The following is a 27,387-nucleotide window of genomic DNA, read 5'->3' as shown; positions in this document are numbered from 1 at the left end:
CATGAAGCAGGAGAGCATGGAGCTCTCCTTAGCAGGAGAGCTAAGACTCACCTCCAGTTATACAGACAGCCTGTCTTGAAAGCTGGGGCACTGCTCCATCTCCCACCCCTGAGCTTGCAGCCTGTGTTGCATAGGGATGGTGTTCAAGAAACATTTGGACAGTGCTCTCAGACATATGGTTTAACTTTTAGGTTGCCCTTTGTGCAGTTGGGAAGTTGGGAGTTGGACTCAATGATCCTCATGGGCTTCTTCCAGCTCAGGATATTGCATGATTCTGTGGTCCTCACACCCCAGAGAAGGGCTGTCCCCGTAGGACAGGGCAGGAACCCCAATCAGTGGTGCAGATGGACAAGCTGCCTGCATTGTTATCACCTTTAGCTATTCTTCAGCTTTTTTGGGGAGAAGAAGAGCACACAGGCAGCGTGACACCACCGTGATCCACTACTTCTGGGCGGTGGCGTCCCTTTTGTGGGGTCCTGCAATCAGCCAGTCCCCGGCTATGAAAGGCAACTGCTTCACTATCTTGGGGCTAAGTTTTTCACAAAAGAGAACTGTCAGTGAGGGAAAGGCCATCCTGGGCAGCCTTTGCAGAGAAACTGTGCTGACTACCTCACAGCTGTTGGCAGATTGGGTTTCCAAATTACCTGCTCTGGCTGAAAATAAAGGAACTCGCCTGTCAGCCACTGCCCAGCAACTACTCCAGGTTCATCTGCACTTTCCCTATCTGCATCCCAACTGAGTCTTGGCAGGCTTTGTCCTGGGTGTTTGAAAAATAGGCTTCTCTCAGCTAAGAGATGATTAATGTAACTCCTGGGTCAACTAATACTAAAAAATAGTTTGGACTCCATTGGAAAGCCTGATGGTGTAGGTTAACTCATCATGCTCTCAGTTCTGCAGGAGCTGCCTTGTTCCTCAGACAGAAGGCTGCAAAGGGCAGCTCTGATCCAAGTCCTCAAACATGGCCCTAAGACTGAGTGCAGTTCCTTATGCAGATCTCAGGTGCAGCCTCCAAGTGTCTCTGGTCCCCTGCAAAACCAGATGGAGCAACTTCACCATTCAAAGTTGCCTCTGCTGGATCTCAGATCAAGCTTTAGTCTGTCTTTAACTGTGTCTCTCTTAAAAAAAAAAAAAAAAAAAAAAAAAAAAAACGTTCTAAGACATTAGTACAGTCAGCAGAAGATCAGAGAGGAATATTCTTCCCATTGCTTCCTACTAATACCACTAATATTTCATAAGTAATAAGCATTTCATAAGCATTAGTCCCAACATAATGTTTCTTTTATTCAAGCATCTGTGATTGTAAGGGGGCTATAGTGTAACACTAACAGAGAAGCAATGACCAGAACAACCCTCTAGAATAATAGCCCCAAAGACTCTTCATGGCTTGCTGCAAAGTATTTATTAATTTGGCTAAGAGATGGCCTTGTGCCATATCCTGAATCTGACTGCATCTAAGAATTCCCCAAGATATTCCCTGGAAAGATTTACTATTCCCATTACTTGATAATGGGACAACCTAAAATGCAGATCAAGAGATTTTCATAGAAAATACTTGCTGAGACTGCTGTCTTCCTTGCTTAGCCGTGGCCACATAAAGCTGACAACTGGCCCTTAAGTTTCAGTTTGGACTTTGTCATTTGTAATCTGAAAAGACATGCAATCTACTAAGGGGAGGCCGTTTGTAACTCTGGGAAGCAAAGCTCCTTTCTCCATGGAGTCTGATTCTCCTGTGTGTTCAGTCTAACCACTTCTCAGTTTGCTGCTATTTTTAATTGCCGTTCAGCTAAAATAAATAAAATGCTTGCCTACAGCAGAAAAGAGAACAGCTATTGTCACTATAATTTGCCAGTCTGTGGGAAGCTCAGATGACATTTCTAGCCCAGCCCAAAGCCTCTTTGGCTTCTTTTAACCAGAATATCCCTCTTCTTTGCCCACCCATGCCTGGACATCTCAAATATGAGCAGACCAGAAAGAGCTGCCATAAATACAATACTGCAGTGGGCAAATATACAGCATCAGGCCCCTTGGATAACTTAGACAAGACCCATCAATCCACGAACTATTATACTCCCAGAAGAGACACACAGAAAACATGAAGTATTCAGAAATACACCAGCAAAGCTAAAGCTGTTTCAGTAATAGTATAAATCACTCTTTGGCCATACGTTGTCATGCCTGTCGTGCCAGCCTTCCTCTGAAGCCTGCTGGAATATCATGGTATTTACAGCACTGCACTTGAAGGTATTGCTGGGTTTGTACTGTGGCTATTAGATGATAAATGGTTAACTATAGCCTCGCAGAGTAGTGCACTACTTGCTGACTTCTCTGTTGGCAGTTTTTCCAGACAATTACCAAAGGCCCAGTGAAATACTGCAGTGCCATGTACCAGGAGAGCAGAAATGACAGTATGGCATCAGTGTTTCTGAAAAGAAATACATATTCCTCTCCTAAATCCAGATTTCTGCATGCTGGGTTTGCTCTAAATCAAAGCTGTGACCACAAAGACCTGGCAAGTTGTACTGGTATTTTTCCACAGTGCCACTATTTGCTGGATCTGCCCTGGTTATCTGTTTTGTTTAAGATTTGCTGCATTAATAGCTAACCCCCAGTACTTGTCTCAGGAAGATGGAAGCATCCTATCTTTAGGCCTTCCAGAACTGATGCTAAGATGATGTGAAGTTAGTTAGTCAAGATCTTAGCTACTTTTTTAGTGTTGTTTTTGTCATTACTTTTGGCACCACTGAAAAACAAGGCAGGGTTAAATGTCCACTGAGGTACTTTTTTTTTCTTTTTTTTTTTTTTTTTCTTAATATAACACTGTTCTATAGGGACTAGGAAAAGGATTTAGATGAGTCGTGTACAGAAAAGCTGAACACCTTCCAAACGCAGTACTTTGGTGAAACTTGTTCATTACTTGTTTAATAAAGATCATGTGCCCTGTTATAAGCATCAGAACTGCAGTCCATTAATCTTGGGAGAAATTTTCCCTCCTGTTCAGATCTGAACTTGAGGAGGGGGTGGGTAGGGAATGGCCATTGAGGGTTTTTTCCACTTTCAGGAGAATGGCATGTTCCTCAGGGAGACAGTAAATTGAAATTAAGGCTGTTTCAGTTGGCCTACAGGATATGCCTGCAAATGTAGACATATCGAAATGGTGAAAAAGTCTGTCTGTGCCCATTCATATAAAGTGAATGGGTTGTAATGTTCTCCAGCCCTTGGGAACGGTGGCTAGATTGAGGAAAGAAGGCAGGAAGAATGAGATGGATTTGACATAAGTATATTTAAGTGCGCTGAAGGCTTTCTCTCCTCCCTGCGGTTTAATGGTATATTCCACTGGGGTCTACGAGGAAGAAAGAGAGTGAATCCCCACAGCTTTCCTTTTTGTGGATAACAAATCTTAAAACAGGTGTGAGCACAGAAAGATCCCCTTACTTGTTGTTTTTCAGCTTGTCTCAGCTGGCTGGCGCTCTGCATGTATTATTATCATTCCACAGAGTGAGCACTGGGGAGAGGGGACCAGGAGGGGAAGAGGAGCCGGGAAAAATAAATGACTGCAAATGAATAATATGAACTAAGTATGCCGGTCATGCTCTATGAAATTTATTATACTGTGGTTACCAAGAAGACATATTAGCCAGAGTAAAAAGAACAGAAAATAAAAGGTTGCAGTGTAGGGAAATACCTTCTTGCCTCTTGGCAACGTGTGAAACAGGGGAATAAGCGTGACGGGAGCTCAGGCTGCTGAGCAGCTTCCCGACCTGGGGAGGAAGGCTTAGGCTGTATAAGCACAGAAAGGCGTGCTCTTAATTTGCTTTCAAGAAAAGATTAAGTATGTGTGTACAGTCAGGGAGACTCCTTGGACATTTTGCCTGTGTCGGTTGGAGGGGTGGCTTTCCACTGTGAACGCTGACTCTGGCACTGCCAGCTTCAGGTGGGGCTCAGAAGAGGCAGGGCACCATCTCAGGCTTCATTTGTATCAGCCAGGAGTGAAGCCCTCCTGTCCTAAAGGGCCCCAAATGGCACTTTTACTTACTGAGACCTGCTTTCCAGGACTGCTGTGCACCCTGCTGGGGATTTCAGAGCAGATGTCTGGACACAGATGCCTCCTAAAAAGAGGGGCTGAGCAGACGTCTGCTTCTTTCTTTCTTCTGTAGAGAAGACTTGGGCAGACAAAGCAAGATCTGGTCATCTCTCTGAGGGTCCAAACAAGGTCCTTACCTCTTTTCCACCAGTGGGAGAGTGTCACCTCAAGTTGGGGTGGAAACCTTAATAAAGGCACAGTAGGTCTCAGTGACTCTCTGTGTGTTCAGAAATGCTTCCTGGGAGATTTTGCCATGTCTCCTTTAATCTCAGCGGGGACTAAGAAGCCAGTGATTTTAAGGAGAGTGATCAGCCGAACTGCAGAGTTCACAATATGGTAACTCTTAATAAACAGGAAATAAAATTAACTTTCTTACTCTCATTCCAAAGTATTTACTGAAGGGATGAGAATAAACCCCAAGCTCCAGAGCAGGCTGCCCCAAGCGGTCAGACCTTTGAAACTTGGAAGGGAATTTAACAACCTCTGCCCATATGTTTCTGCCCCCCTTCAAATGTCTGGCAACTTTGCAGAGGTTTCCCCTTATAGTTGTGAATTTCACATGGAAATGTAATGGTTTCATCAGGAGTTTTGCATTTCAGCTGTAATAAAAGAAGAGATAGGAATCAAAGACAGTTGTTCCAAGGGAGTGGAGTCCATAGTGTATAATTACAAGTCCCTCAGCCAAGGGCAGATGCTTGAACTATTTCAGTGCTTTTATTACTCTCTAGAATACAGCCAGTGAAATGCTGCTAGTATACAAGGCTGCAATTGCCTCTCTTGTTTTCCCTTCTCTCTCTCTCTCTTTTTTTTTTTTTTTTTTTTTTTTTTTTGTTCCTTTTGTTCGTCTCCTGGACAGGCAAGGAGAAGGCAATGCTTTTTCCCTGGAAATAGCTCAGCAACAGTATCCTTCAGTGAAAGGAATTTTCACCTCTGGAAAGTTAACACCGTTTTAATCCCAGGTAAGATTTCCTGCATTTGCCATGAACTACCTGAGAGGGTTTTTTGGCTATGAACAAGAGAGACCTCCATGATTACTTCATGTCAGCTTGAGTGCAAACCCCAGGAAATATGTCACAGAAGTTAAAAACATCAGTTTTTCAGAAGTGACACCATTTTATTACATGTAATCTCTGCTTAATTAGTTGGTCTCTGTGCTACCATTGACACAAATATAAAACAGTCCGCCTGTTTAAATTTCACTGTTGTTGACACAAGTGGGAAGGGTATTCTGAGTCCGGGTTTCTAATGAGGATTTGTCTTAGGCCAGCTAAAGTGGACCTGGATTTCATTTCTCTGGTTTGTTTCAACAGTTGTCTCCATTACATGCTATAATTCCTGCATGTAGCCCTTTCAACCTGGCATAAGGACAATAGGTAATTCAAATATCTATATTGTCCCTGCACCCTATAATGGTATTACAATGACAATTTTATTACTCTCATAAAATTTTTGCAACTTCCCCACAGCACATTGTAATTTCACCAATGGTTGTAAAAGGTCTTAAATTATATTTGTACAAAATTGAGATGAATGGGTTTTAGTATTAATGCATTTCTCATTGTGTAATAGGAATTTTTTCCCCTTTCCTTTTGCCAAGTGTAGAGAAAAAGCAACTCAGTTCAAGTATTTGTCAACTCCCATTAGAAACATTTAATACTAATAAAATTTATGGATTTAGTTTCCAAAGGATACTGCCAGCGAAGTTCATGATTACTAAATCAGTACTTAAATACAACCATTGTTCACCTTATAAATTTATATATGTTGTTTGACATATATAAAGTGCAGCTTTGGAGGCTGAGTCAGCAGTGGAGGAGCTTTTTGTTTAATTCAAGCTTATAAAATAGAAGACAACTTATTACCAGCAAAGCAGCAACAATATGGAAAATGTTCCAGAGACGTTTCCTAGGAGTGCTGGGCAAAACATGTTCTGAACCAATGAGCAAGTGGAGCTTGCTCTGTTCCTCTAGGCTTAACAGTGCAAATTAATTTTCAGGCTATCAGAGCGAGGGGATTTTTATAACATTTGCAGTGCCTAAGTAAGGGTAAAGTAGTGAGGTGCAAAGTACTGGAGTCCTTGCAGACATTGAGTTTGAAGTTTCAGCCTGTCTGATCAGTTATCTGTATAAAAGTCTTGTCAAATTGAATGTGCAGCAAAGTCCTAAGCAGTGAAGTGCGAAGGTACAGTTTGAGTTGGCCAGAGTCCATGCAGCTGTGATGAAAAAGAAGGGGGAAAAAAAGATGGCATCAAGGGAGGGGTAAATTCTGCTCTTGACATCTTCAGCTCTGAAAAAATATTGCTGTGGGGGAGAAGAAGAAAGATGAACATCTTGATTTTTATTACACATAAATGCAGCCCCGTTTCAGAAGCAAGGGTCTGAAAATAAGTTTCTGTTCATGTGCTAGATTTGCTTGTCTTTTTCAGTCTTCGCTGGAGTCTCTTAAGTTCAGGCAAATCCACCTGCAAGGCACTAATGAATTTATCATTCAAAACAGAGTCAAAGAAAACTGACTCAAGTAGACAGACTTTAACAGAAAAGGAATTGGCTCAGGCAGGACAGGAGATAACTAAAAATACAGGGAGAGCAGAGCCAGTCTTATTTGCAAGACAATCTTCTGCAGACTTTTGTGTTTTCAATTTTGACTACATTTATTCAGCTGGCTGCAGCTTTTTATTTTTGGATGTTTTTCTTTTTCATTATTTTTATTTTGGATAATAACTCCAACTTCTTTGGCTAGGACACTTTTTTTTTTTTTTTTTTTTTTTTTTTTTTTTTTTTTTTTTTTTTTCCTGCATATGAGAAGGAAAATAATTGATGCTATAACTCCCTGAGGCTTACTGAGTGCCTGGGAGAAAAACGGCAACAGCATTTCATCTGCAAAAATGTTGCTTGAATAAAAACAAAAAAAAAAAACTGAGGCCACATGTTTGGAGCAAATGCGCTTTAAATAATGGATCCCAGCATATTATTAACTCACAGTAACTCATAAATATGACAACTGATTTTTTTGTTTGTTTGTTTTACACCAGTGCCCAATTAAAGCCAAACAGCAAACTATCATCCAGCACTGAGCCAGTGTCCCCAAGCGGTGCTTATCTCCTGAAGGATTGTCTGCAAGAGTGAGCCTGGGCAGGGGAAAAGGGTGGCAGAAGTAAGCTGTGAACTCGAGGAAACGTTACAGCAGTGCCCTTCTACACAGTATGGAGCACAGAGCATCGCCCATCACCAGTACTAGGGTTGGGACCCGCAAAAATAAGGTGTGTAGTGTTAGGAGGGGGAAAGGGAAGGCCTGGAGAGGCAGTTAGAGAAGGAAAAATTCGTGACAAATTAGTTTGTATTTTCTGTTTTCATTTCTGACATGCGGAAGGAAATGCTCTGTGTTTTCTTAAGGAAGTGCAAATTTCTCCACTTCATCCATTTTAAATCCTCGCCCTTAGGCCTTTTGTACTGAAGCATAAAGTTTGGAGGCCTTAAATGGTCATAACGTTTCCCTGTAGACTTTGGCCTCAGAAACCCACTAACAATTCTGGAGGGCTAAAAAGGAAAACCATTTTACAGCAATTTGGCAACATCCATTTATAGGGGTGTTCATATGGAGCATCAATTTATTCTCATGGTTTCTTTACCATATTTGATGAAATATAAGATGCAATTGGAACAAGCGGCTAAAGAAAAAGGGCCATAAACTTTGAAATGGTGTTGTAAAGCACACAGTGTGTTAAAACGTGAAATAAGTTACAGACTTAAAAGAATTTACAATGGCTTGCTCATATAATAGTAATACAATAGGCTTGCAAGTTGCAGATGTTTTCTGGTAAATCTGGTATTTTAATACACATTCTCCTTCAGAGAAACTGTGAGATTTGGATCTGGATAATAATAACTCAGTGACATTGGAAAGCGGAGTTGAAGGAAAACTAGTAAAAGGGGGAGGGGGAGAAATTGAACCAAAATAGAAAGCTCAGCAATCGTCCACCTCAGCGATACTCCAATTTACTTCTGCATGGAAAAGGTGTCAAGTTTGCAAGTCAGTCAAATGGTCAAATTGTCAAATTCCTTTGGCTTTCTCCAGCTTGCTCAGCGGTCCTCATCCTGCAGGTGGGAAATGTGCTTCCCTGGCCTGCCCACCCCCAGGCGTGAATGCAGTGGAAAGGAGAGAGCAGGGTGTAGAGAAGGCAGACCCCAGCCCCTTCTCTAGCACACGCTCCTCTCCCGCACATGTCCCATTCACAGTGCAGGTCCAGCACCACCAAAGCCTGTTGCAAGCTGCCAGAGGCAAACTACCAGCTTCAGAGGCAATTCACAAACCCACACAACTCCTTCTGCTGAAGCCACTGTGATTTTTGCTTGTATTCAGGGTCTTTGGTGAAAACATCACCATGGTCTTACACTATATGACAGTATAGCTACAGTGATTTAAATTTAAACATACAGAGCTGTGGAGTGGAGATAAAAATAGCAGTCTCATTGCCACCTGTCCTAAGCCAGCCTCCTGGACCAGCTCTGATGTTATTACCACTTGGGTGCAGCTGGGGCCTTTGCAACTACATGCCCAGGAGAATCAACCCCAGTGCTAAGTGCTGGAGGTCATCTGCAACCTGCCAAGGAGTACATCAGACTGAGGATAGGTGGGTTTACAACTGGCAGTGGTTGCAGGAGGGCTTATGTGTCAGTATCCTTTTTCCAGCAATGCCATTTCAGAGCAGAAACATGATATTTGGCTAATGATTCCTTAGAAAACTGGACTCGGACCAGTGTTTGTGTAAGATAAGCTGGTGGAGAGAAGGCTGTGCAGCAAAGCCACCCTCAGAAACCACAAGGTTCATTTGCTTTGTCTCGGGGCTGTATTTTCTGTCATTCACTGTGTGTGTGGTGGTAACCTTGTGTATGTCTGTCCGTCCATCTGTCCACCCCTCTGCTCCCTCCCTTGGGTCTTTTCCAGATGGGAGCAGAGAGCACGTTCCTCCACCATGCCAGTACACAAACAGCTGAAGGTCCCTTTCCCACTGGCCAAAAATGCAGTGGTGTCTATTGTAATATGTAGGCAGCCAAGTGCAGCTTTCAGCCCAAGCACCATCACCCCTGTGGCCTCTCCTTCACACAGGAGCTGTACCATGTGAAGAGTTCCCACCTCAGTGCTCTCCCCTCTGCCTTTGCCAGTGTATGTCCTGCATGCTGGAGTTTAAGCTCTCTGAAACAGGGAATGTTGCACTTCTGGGCGTACTTACTCTTCTCGTTAACCAAATGAGGATATACTGGATTGGGTTTTGTTTTCTAAAGAAACAAACAAACAACAACATACCCAGTGCTTCGCTCTTTGCTAACATTTCAGAATTTGTCATCAGTTCCTCCCTCTCGTTTAGTCTGTGTGTAGCGCAGACGTAATTCATGTTGTGCAACATGGATGATTCAAAGCAAGAGATCAAAAGGGAGAGGAGTGTTGTACCTATTTTTCAGATGGGAAGCTGAGGGAGGCAGGCTCCTTCCACCCCAGTTGTAGCAGCTCCTTGCCCAGATTTCCTCTGCCATCAGTACAGAGGTGATTCCTCTCATCCCATCCTCCTTTGGTAACAGTGTGAACTTCCAACATGCTCAGGTCAGCTCTCACCCTGTGACATGGGATGATGGACATGATGGTCTTAAGGGTCTTCTCCAACCTAAGTGATTCCACGATTCCATGACAAGAACTCTGCCCCTGTGACTGTGCCCATCACAGAAGGACCAGGAGAGGCATCTGGAAGCAAACTCTGGGCTGATCAGTGTCTTCCTTGGGGACAAAGCAACCTTCTGATGGAGAGAGGGAAGTCAGTGCCTCAGCCCCACCATCAGCCTGAAGGTCACCAGGCTTCTATGGGCAGCTGCAGTCTGGGTTTTGGAGCAGCGGTGGATGGCATCTTCCCTCTGAGCAATATTTGGTGCAGAATACTTGTTTCTGCAGAGAAGACAGTGCAAGGGAGCCTAAGGAACAGCTTCACATAATAGCCCTACTGAGTCTGTTTTCTTACAAAAGGAAACCCCTACATACTGGAACACAACTACTTTTTCAAGTAGAAAAAAAAATACCGGATGCTGCTGAAATTAAACTGTGGAGAAAAACATCCCCCTTTATTTTCTTTGACCACATTGTTTTGCTTTTTAATAGACATTTGGAAATGTACTGTTTCAAGAGTGAGCATTCATATGAATCTGCTACCGGAAACAAATGTCACAGAAAATCTACCACAGGATTAGAGAAGTCAGGAAAAGGGAAATCAGTCAAGTCAATATTGATAGGGACAAATCTCTATTTAGCTTAGGTTTATGTCCCACAAAGAAGGGGAAGGGAGGAGCGAGTGCCAGGGAGGCACAGAGAGAGGGAACCTTCCTGCATGTACAGTCTGCCATAATGGGAATGGTTTCAAGGACTGCAGCTCCCATCCTGGATCTCAAAAGGGGGAGAAGGAAAAAAAAAAATGTGATTCACAAGCATTCCCTCACAAATACTCAGAAAGGCAGCAGCCCACTGGAGATACGTCGTGCGTGTGTGCGTGTGCTAAGTAACCTCTGCCACCTAGCAGCCTTGCAAATGCCCTTAGCCCATGGGCTTAGGGAGAGGTTGGGGTGACAGCAGGATCCTCAGACACCAGAGTGGCGTGAGCCTTAGTGCCTCAAGACTGCTCCTGATTTACACCACTGGGATGGGATGAGAATCAGACATTGCATTTAAGCCCACAGCATCAGCATTATATGTACTGTGTGTACACTCTGCTTTTCACACTCTGTCTATAATCTGATTCAAGCACATGTGCGCTGTATTCAACAGAGACCTATTTTTTCCCCCGTATAGTTCAGGCCTGAGGTCACCTACAATATGAGACAATGCCAGTACAATATTTCTTTGTATCAGACTTGCCAAAACACCACAACTCTCCACTGTGTTTAAAAAAAGAAAAAAAAAATAAAGAAACCACAAGGAATTTTTATTTTCTACAATCCCAATCAGAAGGCAGAAGAAGCTGCCAAATTATATGATAGAAACTCCTACGCACAGAACCCAGTAGAGCTGTAAACTGAACTTCTGTAGCTTTTTAATTGTAAATCCAGATGCTTTTATCCGCAATCCTTTTCAATGACCTTTCACTTGAAAGTCAATTTGTCAGTCTAGTTACAGTGTCTGAAGAAATCATCAAAGCCACAACACCAAGTCGCTCTGAAGACGCTGTTCCCCACACAACTGCAAAGTTGCTACACTTGTTTCCTGAGCTGAGGCACTCACATCTCACTCCTGCCTGCAGGATCTCAGCACCGTCCTCGCCCAGTCCACGGCAGCAGCACAGATGCTTCTCTTTTATAATCTAAAAGGAGAAAAGAGAGCAAGAAGAAGGGCAGGAGAACGATCTGGAAGCACAAAATGACAGCTATTTCAGGTCCTTACTGCTGACCTCTGTGGAGTGAACCCCCTTAGATGAATCTGGTCCTTTGTGCACTTTAATACCTTGGGTTCCTCTGAAGGCAAACACGGCTTGGGTGCAACGAAAATTATTAAATAACTGTTACAACAGAGAAGAATTTGGCCTCTGGCTACAGGGATGGGTGCACTGCATGGTGATGGGCGTTGTTCCCCCACCTCAGCTCCGATCCTGTACTCGCCATATAGGTGAGCACGGCAGTGCAGGGATGCTCGTATTAGCATGCAGACCCAGCCGCCTCAGCACGCGCTGGCAGAGAAACCACACTGGTTTCCATTTGGAAAAAGAATCCCAGAGCTCAAATATGTTTCCTTCACCTCTTGGGCCTGAAAAAAAATAGGGTTGAGAATTTCCTAAGCTCTGGCTTAGTTGTATTTCTGGTGCTTTCTAAGTTTGGATGAGCCAGAAATATGTGAAAGCAATATTTGGTGAGGGCTGGATGCTCTTGTTTGTTTTTGCAGCCAATACAGGACCTGCCAAGCTGTGAGGATATAAAAAAGAACAAGGAAAGTTGCATGCTGTGGGAGGGTTTTTTAATGTGTGGTTTTTAACATGGAGGAAATTTACATTTAAGTTTTGAAAAAAAGTTTCAGGCTGGTTCTAATTATCACCTAGGAGTTGCCTCCATCAATCCTAAGGGTGGTTATGCTCCCAAGTGTTGATTAATTTTACTGTTATTAATTCCTATTTATTTTAAGTGCTGACAATGTAATCAACCCAATGAAGAAAACAGAACTAAAACTTCTGCACTGCTGAGGTCACAGGCTACAGGAGAGGAATCAGCAAACAGATGATGCGAGTGGGCTGGAAGAAAGTGCTGATATTTTCGGAAGATATTTCTCTCTTCCCCTTTATAGCCAGCAATGGGGCGGGGGGTGGGAGGAAAGCACATAGAAGTTATGGGAGCTGCTGTTCGTGAGTCATGAGGAGAGAGGACTCGGGGGCACAGAGAAAGGAGCAGGAGACATGAAGAGCAAGCAAAGCTGGCTGGTGGTCATTAAATGAAGATGGTCAGAGGAAGAAGAGTAAAAAATTAGAGGGACAACTACTGCAGAGCTGCCTGGGGTCAGGCGTCTGCGGTCAAGAGGACAGCAGTGGTTGAAGTTTGGAAAATACAGTCTGTGTCTTTGGACTGGCTAATTCTCTGGTTGTTAATGAAACTATTTAACATTGGATGGGAAAAAGGCCAGTGAAGATGACAGTCATCCCCAGAGATGCAAAAATCAATCAGGATAAACCTGGACCTGCCCACAGTTATCATCCAGCCCTTAAATGGAATAGAATGAAAACCTTCTTGGGTCTGGAAAAGAAAAGGGAAGAAAAACTGGTTGAGTTTGGAAGCAGAAATACAGGAGTATCGTGAGGAAATCTGTTCCTCTATTACTGGCTCAGTCAAAAACAAGCAGTATCAGAAAGCTCATGAGAGAGTCTGTGTTTGTGTGATTCTAGTCTGAGTCCTACATGGAAAAAGGGTCAAAAGTTTATCCAAAGTTTAACCAGCATCTGAACTTTTCAGGGCTGAGCTGAACTGAACCTCTAACCCAAATCACTCTGCCAAACGTGATGCTATTCCAATCCACTTTTGCAGTTAACCCACTTCAGGCTCGGTTATTAGACCGCCTCCATCCTGCCTGTCCTTGCTTACTAACATGCATCTTTGGAGTTCCTACCACGGCTGTGCAGAAATTGAGGACAAGGTCATCATGAAAGACATTAAACCATGTCCTCCTCCCACTTGCTTTCCCTGTACTCTTTCTACTTGTCACCCTGGCATGCACATTAAACATTTTCGGTTTCCTCTATGCTCAGGTACATGGATCAGCAGGGGAAATATGGGCTGCTGTGGCTGCTCCTTTCCCCACTAATCACCCATCTTGCTGCTACGTGTCTCCATGGGCACCCATGGTTCTCACTTATGGCCCTTCTGTGTTATATCACCAGAATAAGGAGACCAATAACTTCCACCTCTTGCACATGCCAGTTCAGCAGCACTTTAAAACAGCAGAACTATGTATCAAACCAGTGAGGCCAGTCTAAGAAGTAAAATAGGTTCTTCTTGTAAAAAAATCTCCATGTAGCTCTTTCAGCAAGAGGGACTAGAGGCAGCACAGTTACATCTGCCGGGGTGCTGCTTCTTCACAGCCACGAGCCACATAATCTGCAGCAAAAACCTGGCGGGGATCCACAGAGCCATGAGATTAAAAGGAGATCCTAGAAATGATCTAAGCTGTGTGAAAGCGCAGCCTGAAAAGAGGAGTCTGGGTCTGTATAAATTTAGGTTCCTGAACTCACCTAAGAATGTAATCCCTACATTAAGCCTGTAGATTGATGATCATTGTCTTAAAAGTAGAGAGGCTCTGAAATTTATTCAGTTCAGATACTGGAAAGGTATTCCCCTGTAAAAAAACTTCTGAGATTATCCCAGTCATTTGTGTTTTCCCAGATTACTTTTCTGTTTCAATAGCAAGAAGAGATGCAACTTATAGAGAGACACCACTTCTCTTCTGTCAAATACTGCACATTCCAGAGTGCTTGCTCATGCTACATCCTTCCCTGTGGAGCTGCTGCCTGACTTTCCCAAAGATGATATTAATATCACAGACCATTATAATACAGTTATTTTCATGGAAGCCTGAGAGGAAGTCACGTGTCATTAATTGGTCCCTGGTGCCCATAAGGTCTCCATTTAGTTTGTTGTTTTTACTCGCATAAGCAGCAATGAAGTGAAAAGCTAAGGAAGTAGCAGTGATTGTCTTAAATGAGTATTATTTTAGTACCTGTTTGTTAAATGAATCATTATTTTTCTTAATTGGGTGAACATGTTTATTGGGCAGCGTGAGGACACACACATACACATTCTCCACCATCCCACAGAGTTTTCACTCCTCTGCATCTGCAAGGGCTGACCTAATGCCCTTGTGGCAGGCATCCTAGCTCTGTGTCGGGAAGGAGTACAGTGCAGAAGCCATGCAGTCATCTGCCTTTGCCTATGTGCTTTTCTGAGAAACTCAAAACAGAAGCAATATACACACAGAGCCATCAGAAGGTTCTTTCTTGCCAAATACTTCTGCTCCTGTCACCTGCCAATTCAAAGCAAATGCAGCTCTTCCAATGGTGCTGTCTCCTATTAACCAGATGTGCCTGATTTTGAGATGACTAAAGCCAGGAGTGTCAAATTGTCCTGGCTATAACCTTGTCAGTGCGTGTGTGTGTCTGTGTACAACACAGAGCAGGGCTCTCTGTTCAAGAGCAGAGCAGCACAGTAGGGGCAAAGCAGGACCCTGCAGCCAGAGGACAGCACTGAGAGTGCAAAGAGCTCAAGTCTTGTTTGTGACATGCGGCTTCTACGAGAATTAGCAAATTCCCTTCATGGTGATACCTACTTTTTTGCAGTGCTCTCGGATGTGTTTAGGAAGAGCTCTTTTGTTAGAGTTGGTTAAAAATATATTTCTCTCAAACGTATATTTTTTTTCAATAGAAGGCTGTGCTTCAACAATTTTTGTGTGTTTTCTGCCAAGTCTTGTAACTTCTCATTGAAGAGTTAAAAATCCTCAAAACCAGAATGTTTTGGCTAAAAACAGCAACTCAATTCAGAAATGCTGCGGTGGTACTCCATGGGAATGGCAACTGGGCTGCCTCATACTTGTGAAGGATGCAGACACCCCAGCCGAGCATGAGCTCCCAGTGTCTATCAGGGTGAGGACAGTCACAGTGCACCGTGATGGTTCATGGAGACAGGAGAGCCACGCAGCTTAGAGGGAGTGCATGACAGCTGATGCCAGTCAGCCAGAAATGTGTTCAAACAGCCATTCATGCAAATGAATACCTGAGGCCACTAATCCCCACAAGGTGTCATAGCAGCATTTCCTAATTGAAACTTTCCTCTCTCTCTCTCTTCCCTCTCTCTTTCTCTCTCTCTCTCTCTCCCCTTCAGAAACCTTCAGGTTTGGGGCTATTTTTGAATGAAAATCCAGGCTTTCAAATATCAATGAAAAAGAAAACTTCTCTTTTTCCCTAAATTTCTTATCCTACAGTCACTGTGAAAGAAAACTTCTGGAAGAGAGAATAAGACTGCATCTCGCTAAGCCACTGAATTTAAAAACTATCCTGATGTTTCTGAACATTGGTATTGTAAGAAGCACACAATGATGGACATTTTAGCAGGAGCACCAAACTTTTGCTCTTTTCACTTCAGCTGCTTCCAAAGCTTTCCTGTTGTCAAAATCTTCAGTTTCTCTCTTGCCCATCACAAAAAGGTTCCAGTCTCGTTCTTGACAAAGCTTGCATACCACAATCAAGCACTCTCAGTACAAATCCTCTCACTAGTATCAAGAGCTGAGTAAGAGTAGTAGTAGCAATGCTATTAAATTATATCAGGGCCTCAGAAAACTTACAGATTATCTCTGCCCTCCCTTGCTTTCTCCCAGAACTCTGACTGTTGGGTGACCAAGGAATACATTAGAAGCAAAAAGACCTCACAAAAGCAAAGGCTGAGTTTTTTATCTGAAATCAGCCATTTCAGTCCAATTCCATTCTATAAAGAACTGAAAGGCTTTTTTGTTTTTATTCCAAAGCTGAATGAAAACAATTTTTGAACTTCAACAGTTGTTGCAAAATGGAATTGTCATCTTGTGGACAGCACCACTGAGCATATGGTGTTACTGTCAAATAAATCTTGCTTAATATCAAAATGAATAACATTGCACTAATTGCATTCTTCAGTTATTTTTAACTCACTCAAGTCCTATCTTTTCTCATCTAAATAGAGCTTTCAGCAAATCTAGGAGTTTTGCAGCAGCATTTTCTACGCAATATGTTTTGCTATGCAAGCTATCCATTTTGCTATGCCATTTGCTTTGCTCTGCAGAACCAGAACAGCAGGAGACAGTCAGTTTGTTTCCTCTTCCTGGAAGCATTGAACATCTTGCAAGAAAGCTTTTTCATCAAAATTGTACAAATTATAGTTCATTTTTTGCTGGTCCAAGCAATCTGAATAATCTGGAGGAATACTCTTATTTTTTCCTATGGGATTTAGTCACATCAAAGCAACCCCTCATTGTTAGCAAACTTTCAGATATTTACTACTACTAATAAAAGACTCTTAAATATACAACAATTACTGCCCACCTGTGGCAGCTTGTGCTTCCACTTCTGAAAATTTCTTATCAATTCAAGGTTTATTTTTTATGTCTCTAGTCTAACCTCCAAAATGTATTTTAATATACTTAAACTCATGACGTGCCTATAAGGTACAGCAATGTAACTACCTCCGTTACACACATGGGGAGCTGAGGTTCAGAGGTGTGAAAACTCACAGCCTCACATAATTCGGTGCATAGACCTTTAAGGTCTAACGAAGTTTGAGGAGCCAGACCAAGGGTGATCCTGAAGGTTCCTCAGAAAATCCAGAGAAAAATAAATAAAGAAGTGACATGGGGTTTCTCAGCACCCATCTCTGGTAAGACAAAAACCCACATTAGGTCTGTATTCCTCATACAGGTCCTAAGTATGTCCAGATGTCAAGGAAGCTGAGGCTGACACACTACACTTTTCCTCCAAATTTCTGTATTATTACAGGATAATTGTTTGGCAGTTTGTTTGGATTCAGTTTTATTTTGAAACTTTTTTGTTCTTTCTGAAATAGGAACTGTACTCATACAGATCAGAGTGAACAAGTCATTTCAGCTCCCTTTGCCTCAGTTTCTCTTTCTGTACAGAGGGAATGATGAAACTTATATAAATGTATTGGGTGCCTACAGACAGAAAAGAGCCTTTCAGTCAAGTTTTACCTGACATGACATGGTGGTATGGATTGCTTGTTTTTTTTTTTTTCTTTGTGTCTGTGTTCTTGTCAAATGATAGAGGACAATCAGCGTTCATAAACTAGCATCACACTGTGAAGGGCCACATCTTCATCTGCTATTAACAGGCATAGCTCCACCCATGAAGCTGTACCAATCAACCAGCTGAAGACTTATGGCTGGAGCAAGGAGCAAAGGCAGTCACAGCACTTCCCAGGGTTTTATGCTGACTTGAGCTCCTTTTGTCCAACACTTGACAAGGATACCAAACTACGAAGTAGACCAGAGGGCAAAGGGCAAAAGAATGATACTAATTCACAAACAGCCTCATAAAACTGTTCTTGTTGGCCCTTTAAAAAAGTTTTTACTGTCTGCCAAAATAACTGCACATGGATGAGGTCACCATAAGCATTCGGCAAGCCTTGCTATGCAAGATCTGTTCACATTTTGCTTAAATCAATAGAGGGGGAAGTGCATGATCACATTCTGGCTATCTGGCCGCTGTCCATCTTTCTTCTTATCAGGCAGTCACTAGAAGTGGACAAATTTGTGCTTCAGTCTTAACTTAATGGTGTCCATAGGTTAAAAAAATACATGTGATCCAGAGGTTGTTTCCATAAGATGCTGATTCCCAATTCAGCAAAGCACTTCAGGATGTGAAGTATACTTGGTTTCATTTGTCATTACCTGCTGTTTCTTACAGAGAGGGCCTAACTCACACACAGGAAAAGAACCTTCTGCACCACTGCGCATCAGGGTGCAAAGTATGCTCTTGATGCTTTCTTTTCCTTGCATAAATTATCTCATAAAGTAAATAAAAATGATTGTTGAGCATCACCTCCCTTCCTGTTTTCAATGGGAAAAAAAACACTTTTCTCCCCACAGCTTTTTCAATTTCTTAAATACATTATTTGCATATCAGATTATTGTTCATTTCCAAGTCATATTTATTTTGAATGTATCTTAGATTTCCATTTGACTTTTGGCTTTTTTCATAACTTCCCTGTCCCATGTTTATTAAGCACAGCTTAACTAACAGTTTATTCTTTTATTTTTTTGTTTGTTGTTTGGTTTATTTTGGGTTGTGTTGGGTTGGGTTTTGTTTATTTGTTTGTTTGCTTGTTTTGCTAGCTAAAAAGAAAAATTAGACATTTATTTGTTTTGGCAAATGGTAAGGCATTTTTACACATAATTGTCTTTGGAGTTCTCTTTCATTCTTGCTAAATACATCGCTCCATTAAGCAATGAAGCCTGCTACCTCTGTACACCTCAAACACAATCATCACTTCATTTGTCACAAAGATTCATCTGTGAAGCAGGTATAATTTTATGGTGTTGCTTTTTTTACAGGACTAATGAGGATAGTTTCATGAGGTTGTTTGTAAATTAGCATCAATAACTTTCCCTTTGACCTCTGATCTCTCTGTCTGAGACCCTTGGCAAGAGCAGAACAAAATAAGTGCAACTGAATTACAAAGCCATGGGAAATTCTGTGCTTGACTTTGTTTTGCTCGGCAGCTGAAGGAAAAGGAGCAACTTCAGTGGTGGTGCTGAGCTTATTAATGTCAGTTGAAGATTAAAGGTTTTGATCAGATTAGGTGGTTAGCATAGGTAGGCTCTGAAGTAAATAGACAAAACAGAACTGACTGAGCTCTTCAGAAACACCAGGCTGGTTAAACTGGGATGATCTGAGCTTTGGCTGCTCAGGTTTTGATGGGGGAACCCACTGGGAAAGCATCTAGCTTGAAGAGGACCAGAACTTAGCCTTGTTGAACCTCATACAGTTGGCCTCAGCCCATCAGTCCAACCTATCTAGATCCCTCTGCAGGGCCTTCCTACCCTCAAGCAGATCAACACTCGTGCCTAACTCAGTGTCATCAGCAAACTTACTGAGGGTGCACTTGATACAGTATACAGGATAGAAAGATCATTGTCATACAGAATGCAGGAGTGTAGTTTCATTTAAATATCCTGCCTTCTCCAGCCTGGTTGAGCCTATCTGCCAGGTTCAAAAGCGGTTGAGGGAAAGAACAAATTCGCACTCATACACACACACACGTGTATGCGTGCACACTCAAAGAACATGATTGCATAAGCTCCATTTCCTTAGGAAGTGAGACTAAAAATGAAATAAGTGTTTACACGAAACAGCAAAGCAAAGCAGTCAAGGCTTTGGAAGGGTTTCAGCCAGATCCTTGTCTTCTGTAAATCAGTATGGAGGGCAATGGAGCAGTACCAATTTAGGGCATCTGGCCCTTATTCTTGACTAGTCCATTGTATATCCAGTTTCTGCAAAATAAAAATGTCAGGTTTTTGAGACCAGGATCAAAGATGTGTTGGAAAGAAAGTGTGCTAGGGAATTGAAAACCCACAAGGGATAGACCATGAAGGCTAAATAATATTATTTTAAAGTAATGGCTACAACATTTTCAGGAAGCTTGCTTTCCCTGGATACATCCCATTTTAAGGCATCACTGTTCAGTCTCATAAAGAAAGCTATTGCTGACAAAATAACCCCCAGTTCTTCTTGCTGTTTCAATTACTGCATTGATCAATTTGAAATGTCTGTTTTCTTGACATGCCTGTGAGTGTAAATGATCTGAAATGTGATACAGTGTTGCAAGATGATTTGAACCAGTCTGCATCTTTCTTCCTCTCTTCAGAAGGATGATGGTGAGCCAAAAAAAAGAAGAAAAAAAAAGAAAAAAAAAAGAAAAAAAGAAATCTGATTTAGGAAAGCACCTACAACAATTATGGTCTGTCTTTATTGAAAAAAAAAAAAAAAAAAAAAAAAAAAAAAAAACCCACCAAATAAGTTCCTCTGACCACAGTTTATTAGGAAGCTTTTGTTCCTAAGTGATTACTCTAAAAGGACTTTGCAAGTTGCTGAATTTCAGTATATTTTTGTCTCTGTCCTACAGCAAAATATTGTCAGGCAGGAGACTGAGAGTGGTCCAAATTACACATGTTCTATGCTTCTAGGCAACTGGGACTTTCAGCTGGGGTCTTCGAAATGAAATAAAATAAATAATGAGGCTCAAAGTGAAGTAAGATCCGTGATTTCTAGGGCACAAAAGCTAACTCTTTAGAAAAGAATAACATCTAAGATTACAAGAAAATACATTTGCAATATAGAATCATGGAATCATAGAATGGGCTGGAGGGGACCTTAAAGTTCATCTAGTTCCAATCCCTCTGCTAAGGGCAGTGAAACCTCCCACTAGACCAGGCTACTCAAAGCCCCATCCAACCTGGGGATGGTTGGGGAAATTGTGGATGTCTCCAACTTCCAGGGATGGGACATCCACAGCTTCTCTGGGAAACCTGTTCCAGTGCCTCACCACCCTCTGAGTGAAGAATATATCCTGCCTTATCTTTATATCTAATTTAAATCTACACTCTTTTAGTTTAAAGCCATTACTCCTTGTCTTATCACTACGCTCCCTGACAGAGTCCCTCTCCAGCTTTCTTGTGGCTCCCCTTTAGGTACTGGAAGGCTGCTATACGGTCTCCCTGGAGTCTTCTTTTCTTCAGGCTGAACATGTTCATGGTACACTCCAGAAGAAATAGTTTAAAAAGCAAAAGATTTGTGCTTTTGGTCACCAGCTCCTGAAGTATATTGAGATGGGTAACTGTCTATTCCTTACTAAGTTGTTCATTAGCATTGACATCATACTACAATCTTTTAGAGAAACTCACTACCCAAAAGCAAGGACATCATATGGAAAATAAGGTATCTTTCCCTTAGTCAATGAAAACAAGAAATCTAAAATGAAAAACTCAAACAAAATGTGTTTTGTTGTGATCTTTGTCCTCATCCAATAAGCTGTCCCCTGGTTTGAACTTTCAGCTCCCAGAACTTGCACTGTATAGATGCCCTTGGGGATGTAAGGCCAAAATATCCTGAGTGCCTGAGACTTTAAACAAGAAATCAGGTATTTTTTGCGATACGTGCATTTTCAGAGGTGGGAGGCCAGACACCAGACAGTAAAAGTAATCTGGATAGTGTGGAGATTGTCTGAGAAGGCATAAATTGTTCTACACAGGAGAACACAAACACATCATGTGTGTTGAACACATCTCCTGTAATGCCAAAAATAAAAAAATAAAAAAAATAAAATTATGTGTCAAAAAGCAGGACATATGAAAGTTATAACCTACTTTTGCTAGAGATTTTGGTTGTCCAGAAGTCTAAAGTCTTTTCTCGGCCTGTTTGTTCCTTGTTTCTTTGTAGAAATTAAAATCATACCTACCTGGCCATATTTTCTTCAAAGAAGTGATACTTTCAGAAATGAGAACCTGTAATTGGTTGATCACTGGTTATAATAATAAACAAACTCATCTCATTCCTTGCCCCAAACCCACATCAGATTCCAAGTGCTTCATGTTAAGTCCCTGCACACTGCTGGTTTTGCTCCTCACTGGATGTTTGTTGGAATCTGGCTGACCAAGAAGTGCTGGGAACATCTTCAGAGAAATTAATTCATACTCTGCAAAATAGCTTTTATTCAGTCAAGCTTCAAGAAACCTTGTAAGTTAGAGATGATATCAGATAAAAACCCAGGATCTGTTAATTTTTGGAGAAGCGCGGGCATGGATCCTATCTTGGCCACTCACCCAGCTGCAAGTGCCTCTTAGGGAACCTCATGATGTGGCTGACGGACATTATTTGAGGTACTCCTCCTTCGACAAGCGATGGCACAGCATGAAACGCAACCCTTCTGCTATTCACCACTTTTTGCTGCTGTTTCCTCGTGAACTCAAGCACCCCTATGGCATTTCCCATAGGGCCACCTTGTTATCTGCAGCCATGAAAATGTATGTAAGGGGATACTGAGAAACTCCATGTGCAGACTGCCTCCCACCTTTCAAAATATTTTCAAAATCTCTGTCCCAGTTATTAGAAGAAAATGAAGCTGTACAGTTAGGAAAATGGTCTGAAAAGATGCAATGTTTGGCTTCTTTCCTCAGATCCAGAATGTACTATGTGTTCCTTGGATAATGGACAACATGTTGGGTAGTTCCAGATAAGGTATCCAATAACTCTATTTTGTGTCCCCACTTTTCTTGCCCTTGTTCCAGAGAAAATTGGATGAGTGCCTGAGAAATAATTTTATTGTGAGGAGAATTATTATGAAAACGTACTCTGCTATTTTTCATTGACCTCTAAAATGAACTCTCTAATTAAGTGCAAATGGGAAACTGACTTGGGGCAGGTTGTCTCTAATCTTGGACAAGACAGACACAGTAAAGTTTATGAACTTGATAGACTGAACCTGCCAAAAGTTGATTTTGCTTTTCTTCCATAGACTTCACATAGAATATCTATAACATGTTGCTGAAAATTATGAAAAAAGGGGATTCCTTAGACATCTGTTTGCACTGAAAGTTGTTTTTTTTTTTTTTAGGAAAAAAAAAAAAGGAAAAGCAGATGATATTCCAGATGATAAACATTTGTGCAGATTAATCATTTATGCAGTAGCTTTTATCTTCTTCTTAAAGAATCTTTTCTTCTTACTGAGTTGCAACATGGTTAGAAGAAATTGCACTCATGTTAAAAAAAATAATAATAATAAAAAAGTGATGTTCCAATGTACCATGGAATTTATTTTTACTGAACTTAAATATAGGGAAAATATGTTAACAGAGAAGAAGAAGAGTCTAAAATTATTTCAGTAAGCTGCAATATGCAAATTTCTGTTCCTGCTGGAAGTAACCATAACTAAGTCTTATGGTGAAGTTATAGAAAAATAAGAGTACATTACAAAGGAGTGTCTGTATGCATGCAGATAGAGCTACTAGTGCTTTGCCACTTCAAAAATTACAAACTAGTTTATGGTACTGGATCATATTGATGTGCCAGGGCAAGAGGGAAGTGATATATGAATAAGGAATCCACGATATGTGTTCACACCTTTGACATGGTCTGAACAATATCAGAGAAACTGTTGAAATACAAGGTTGCAAGCTAGACCCAAGAATGCCCTATGGTATTCTCAGGGACGTAGAGCTCTAGTAGCTCTATCTGCATGCCTACAGATACTCCTTTGTAATGTACTCCTATTTTCCTATAACTTCACCGTCTGCGCTGCTCTGCTGCACTACATCAGGGATGCCCAGGTAGACCTAACATCAGGCCAGCGGACTACATAGGGTTTCCCTTACTACCAGACTGCAGGCCATTAAGAGTAATGGAAAACAAGAGGACTCCAAATACAGCTGTGAAAGCCAAGATAATTGAAATACAGGCAATAGAATGACTTTAGCTTCTGTCTGAAACTTATCATTTTTTTCCAGACCTCTGGCCACAGCTATGTGACTGTGTCTCTGCTATTTCCCACAGTGGCAAAAAAGATCAATAGCTCTGTTGATACCAATGTGAACCTGATAGGAGATCAGAATCACACTCAAGAGATTTATTCATCAGTTTTATCCAAAAATATGTAGTAAACAGTGTAAGATATGTGGATAGCACCTGTTTACATAAAATCAAATACTGCTAAGTAATACAGATATAAAATCTCTTCACCGATCCTAGTAACGTACTTCTGCTGAAGATATCATCTTGCATCAGAAAGGATCACTTTCTTTAAGCCTGACTAAACTGCTTTGAAATCTTTGTTTCCCAGGGACTTTTTCCCCTAAAAAATATTTAGTTGTGCTCCAACTCTATTAACAAGATCTTCGGTTAGCTCTTTAACTTTTCTCTTCATTTGTGAGTAGCACAGTACTGTTGGGATTCTTGATAGTAAAAACAAAGGGACAGTTTCTATTTTTGTTTCTGCAAGCAGAGGAAAGTTAGAAAATAGGGTTACAAATGTACGAGAATGATGATGCTTCTCTCATGAAAACAAACTGTTGTAGTAAATAACATTTGCACTAATGTGAGTGACATGAAAAAGATTTGCAGTACTGTAAAATGAAGAAATAGAGCAAGAAATGTCAACTGACATGAAAAGGGTCATTAAAGTAGGTTGTGGGGTTAGAATTTGTTTACAGTTCTACACTGCAGTGCCTATATAAATGTTTGTTGTAGCCTGCTTTGCATTCAAGTGTTAAGCATGCAAACGTGCTTGCATATTGTGTGTAGCGTATCTAAGGATGGTGTGGGTGATTTTGGAGTGTTCTGAATACAAGGGGAATAGGGCTTTTTCTCCAACACAGATTTACTACCTGCCATTTGGCCAAAAAAAATTACCTTTCCATTTTTAGCACTCTCTCTTGCAAGATGCTGAATGGCCTCAATTCTCCTGATGCCTAGAACCTTGTAGCACATGGCCCTAACTATGGTAATATGATGTGCATAAACCAAATGGTGCCTCACAAGTACACAGATGGTACTTTCACTGAAAGTCAATAGTGGCCACACATGTGCAGGCATGGGAAGATATTGCTGTAGAAGCTGCACATAGAAACCACATCTAAATTTTACTGTGCTACAAAACTACTCCTTAAAACTACTTTAAATAACAAATGTCCTCATTTATTCTAGTAAATCAAAACATGACAGGGAAGTCTATCTGTGCTATTCAAAGCTCTTGTGCTGCCAAACATCTTAAATCCAATCCAATTTGTTTTATGTTTACTTATTAGCATGTAATTCTGGGTTAAATCACTAAAATCTTTCTTAGAACGTTGGCATTTTCCCAGCAAGCCTATTTGATACAACGTCTTGATTTTGGCTATATTATGATCTTTCCCTCTAGATTTAATATAAAGATGTTCCTGACATGTATGAAACAAACACCTGCTGAAGTCTCTTGGGATTTCAAGTCCAAGAAGGACAATAAAAAAGGCTTATCTTGAATGTAGAACTTGGTAAACTGATTTCTTGTAATAGTCAGGAGTGCACAATTCTGAATTGGGGTGTTTCCCTAGAGTGGGACCTGAATGTCAGGTGTCATGAGAGCTTGAGAACACTTACCTAATAAACAGAAATCCCTGTGATAGTCTCTCCACTGAATTTTTCACCTCATAAATATGTCAGTTCAGCGTCATGCTCTTTTTGAGAGTTTTTCCACTAACTCTGATGAAATGGAACTATCCTGGACATATTTAAAGACTGAGCTAGGCTTCCATTTATGCTTTTAATGGAGAGAGAAAATATTAATTAAAAAAAAAAAAAAAAAAGCAGGTCCTCCTTTAGGCTCAGATACACTGGACTATCATTTCCATCTTCCTTTCCTCCTGAAAAGCTTAGCATCGTGGTCAAGTATTGCCATGTGGGAAAGAGTTCAGTCGGAGTTTTTGTCTGGGCTTTCAGAGATCCAAATGCTTTGGAGAAACACTAAGCTGTGGAATAGGAGACACTGGCGTTCTATTTCAGGTTCTGGTACAGATTTCCTGTGTAGCTGTATAGGCAATCTTTTAGGTTCAGGTTTTCAAAAGTCATCAGTGAGATGTTTAACAAGTTTATTTTGAAGGAGCACTGGTTTGTATGGTATCCAGCTACTAATGCTGCACATCCTCAGTTCATAGGGGGTGTTAGCGAATTCTGCAGCATGCCCTATAAACACTGACTTTAAATACCAAAAAAAATATCTTTCATGTGATTTTTCTTCACATCAGAGTAAAGATAAATTTAATGCTGAATACGCAGACATTCTTCAGAACAGGACAGGCTTCCAAATATGTTCAAAAGGGCATAAAAGGGATGAAAAGCGTGGAACTGCTCAGTTTAAGGGAGAAAAATGATGTAAGAAACATAAATGAGAATTTAAAAATTAATAATGGAATGCTAGAATGAATAAATAATGACACTGCTTTGCATTTCTTTATACTTTATAGATGATGCCAACATATCATCTTCTGGCTATTACATGGACTACTGGGCTAAATGAACTTCTGCTTGAATCTCACTGGGCAATTCCTACAGCAGACACAGAAATGTGATGTGTGATGTAGGCCAAATTGAGGTCCTGCAAATGTGTTCTCAGTCATTAGTCATCTTATGGGAGTGCAATGCACCCTTAAAGATTTGTAAAGTGCTTGAGATTCTCTTATACAAGGTGTGAAAAATCATAAGTGTGTGTGAGTGCATGCGTGTCTGCACGTGCTTTCTTGAGAGGTTTTAAATTTATGGACAGAGACTTTTGCACACGAGTGAAAGCAGCCACACATAGTCTCATATCCTCTTGAATTAACCCATCTGGTCAGACTTCAGTGTCATGAACTGGATTCATTCAGATAATGAAAGAGGAAAGTAATAGAAAGATTAGTGAAGCAAAATGGAAAGTACAAGTGAACTCAAGGAATATCAAGGTGCTTGGACCTAGTCTATAGAAAATGTATTTTAACTGTCAGATTTTGTCCCAGTGTCTGCCTAGCACAACTCTTAACACGGTTCTAGAGACAGCAGTATCTGTGGGCTCTGTACCATGTGATATGAAAGCTTATACACAGGTAGTCCCTTGAGCAGCTATTTTCTGTTTTCTATGTCTTGTTTTCAGTACTATCAACACAGAAGCAACTACACTCATGATTACATGCCATGTTGAGTTACAGATTGACCATGTCACATTTCTGTCATACCTTGACATTGGCTTCAAAATCAGTGATCATCTATGTAAAACCAAAGGGATGAGTTATAGAATGAGGTACTTCCAATGTGAGCAAACATGATAAGGTAAGGATATTGATAAATAAAAAAGAGAAAGCAAAGTTATTTTAAATACAGTTAGCATGGGAGTTTAGGAATATCATTAAAGAGTACTTAAGCAAGCTCTTAGCAAATGAGGTAATATTTTATCAGGATTCATTAATCATCACATTTACTCTGATCACGTTTATTAAAGGAGATAAATACAGAGTCTAATTGTTCAAATACTAAACAGCTGGCACAAAGGACAGCTTTTTCTTTTCTGTTTAAACAGAAAAATTGAGACTGCGTTTACTAATAGAAAAATCAGAGTAGCTGACAGAAACAGTGTCACTGAAGCCAGCTTGTTAACTGCTTGCCAGGGGACTTCACCTTTACCCCTAGGAGTTTTCAGTGCCTATGATATTGTCAGCACAGTGTAGAAAAGGAACAAAAGGGAAATGTGCCTGGAAATAGA

The 27,387-nt window shown here is 41.1% G+C and overlaps 1 long non-coding RNA gene across 1 annotated transcript in view; it reads left to right on the top strand.

Annotated features, from left to right (window-relative positions):
* Positions 1-4,922: 4,922 nt before the first annotated feature.
* Positions 4,923-27,387, top strand: part of LOC137852971 (uncharacterized) — a 36,347-nt gene continuing 13,882 nt past the window's right edge. The window contains exon 1 of the long non-coding RNA XR_011094111.1: positions 4,923-5,040. This is a non-coding gene — a long non-coding RNA (uncharacterized lncRNA). The remainder of the gene's footprint in view (positions 5,041-27,387) is intronic.

The sequence above is a fragment of the Anas acuta genome, chromosome 3 (genome assembly GCF_963932015.1).
Source record: "Anas acuta chromosome 3, bAnaAcu1.1, whole genome shotgun sequence".
NCBI lineage: Eukaryota > Metazoa > Chordata > Aves > Anseriformes > Anatidae > Anas > Anas acuta.
This window is presented reverse-complemented; position numbering and strand designations above follow the sequence as displayed.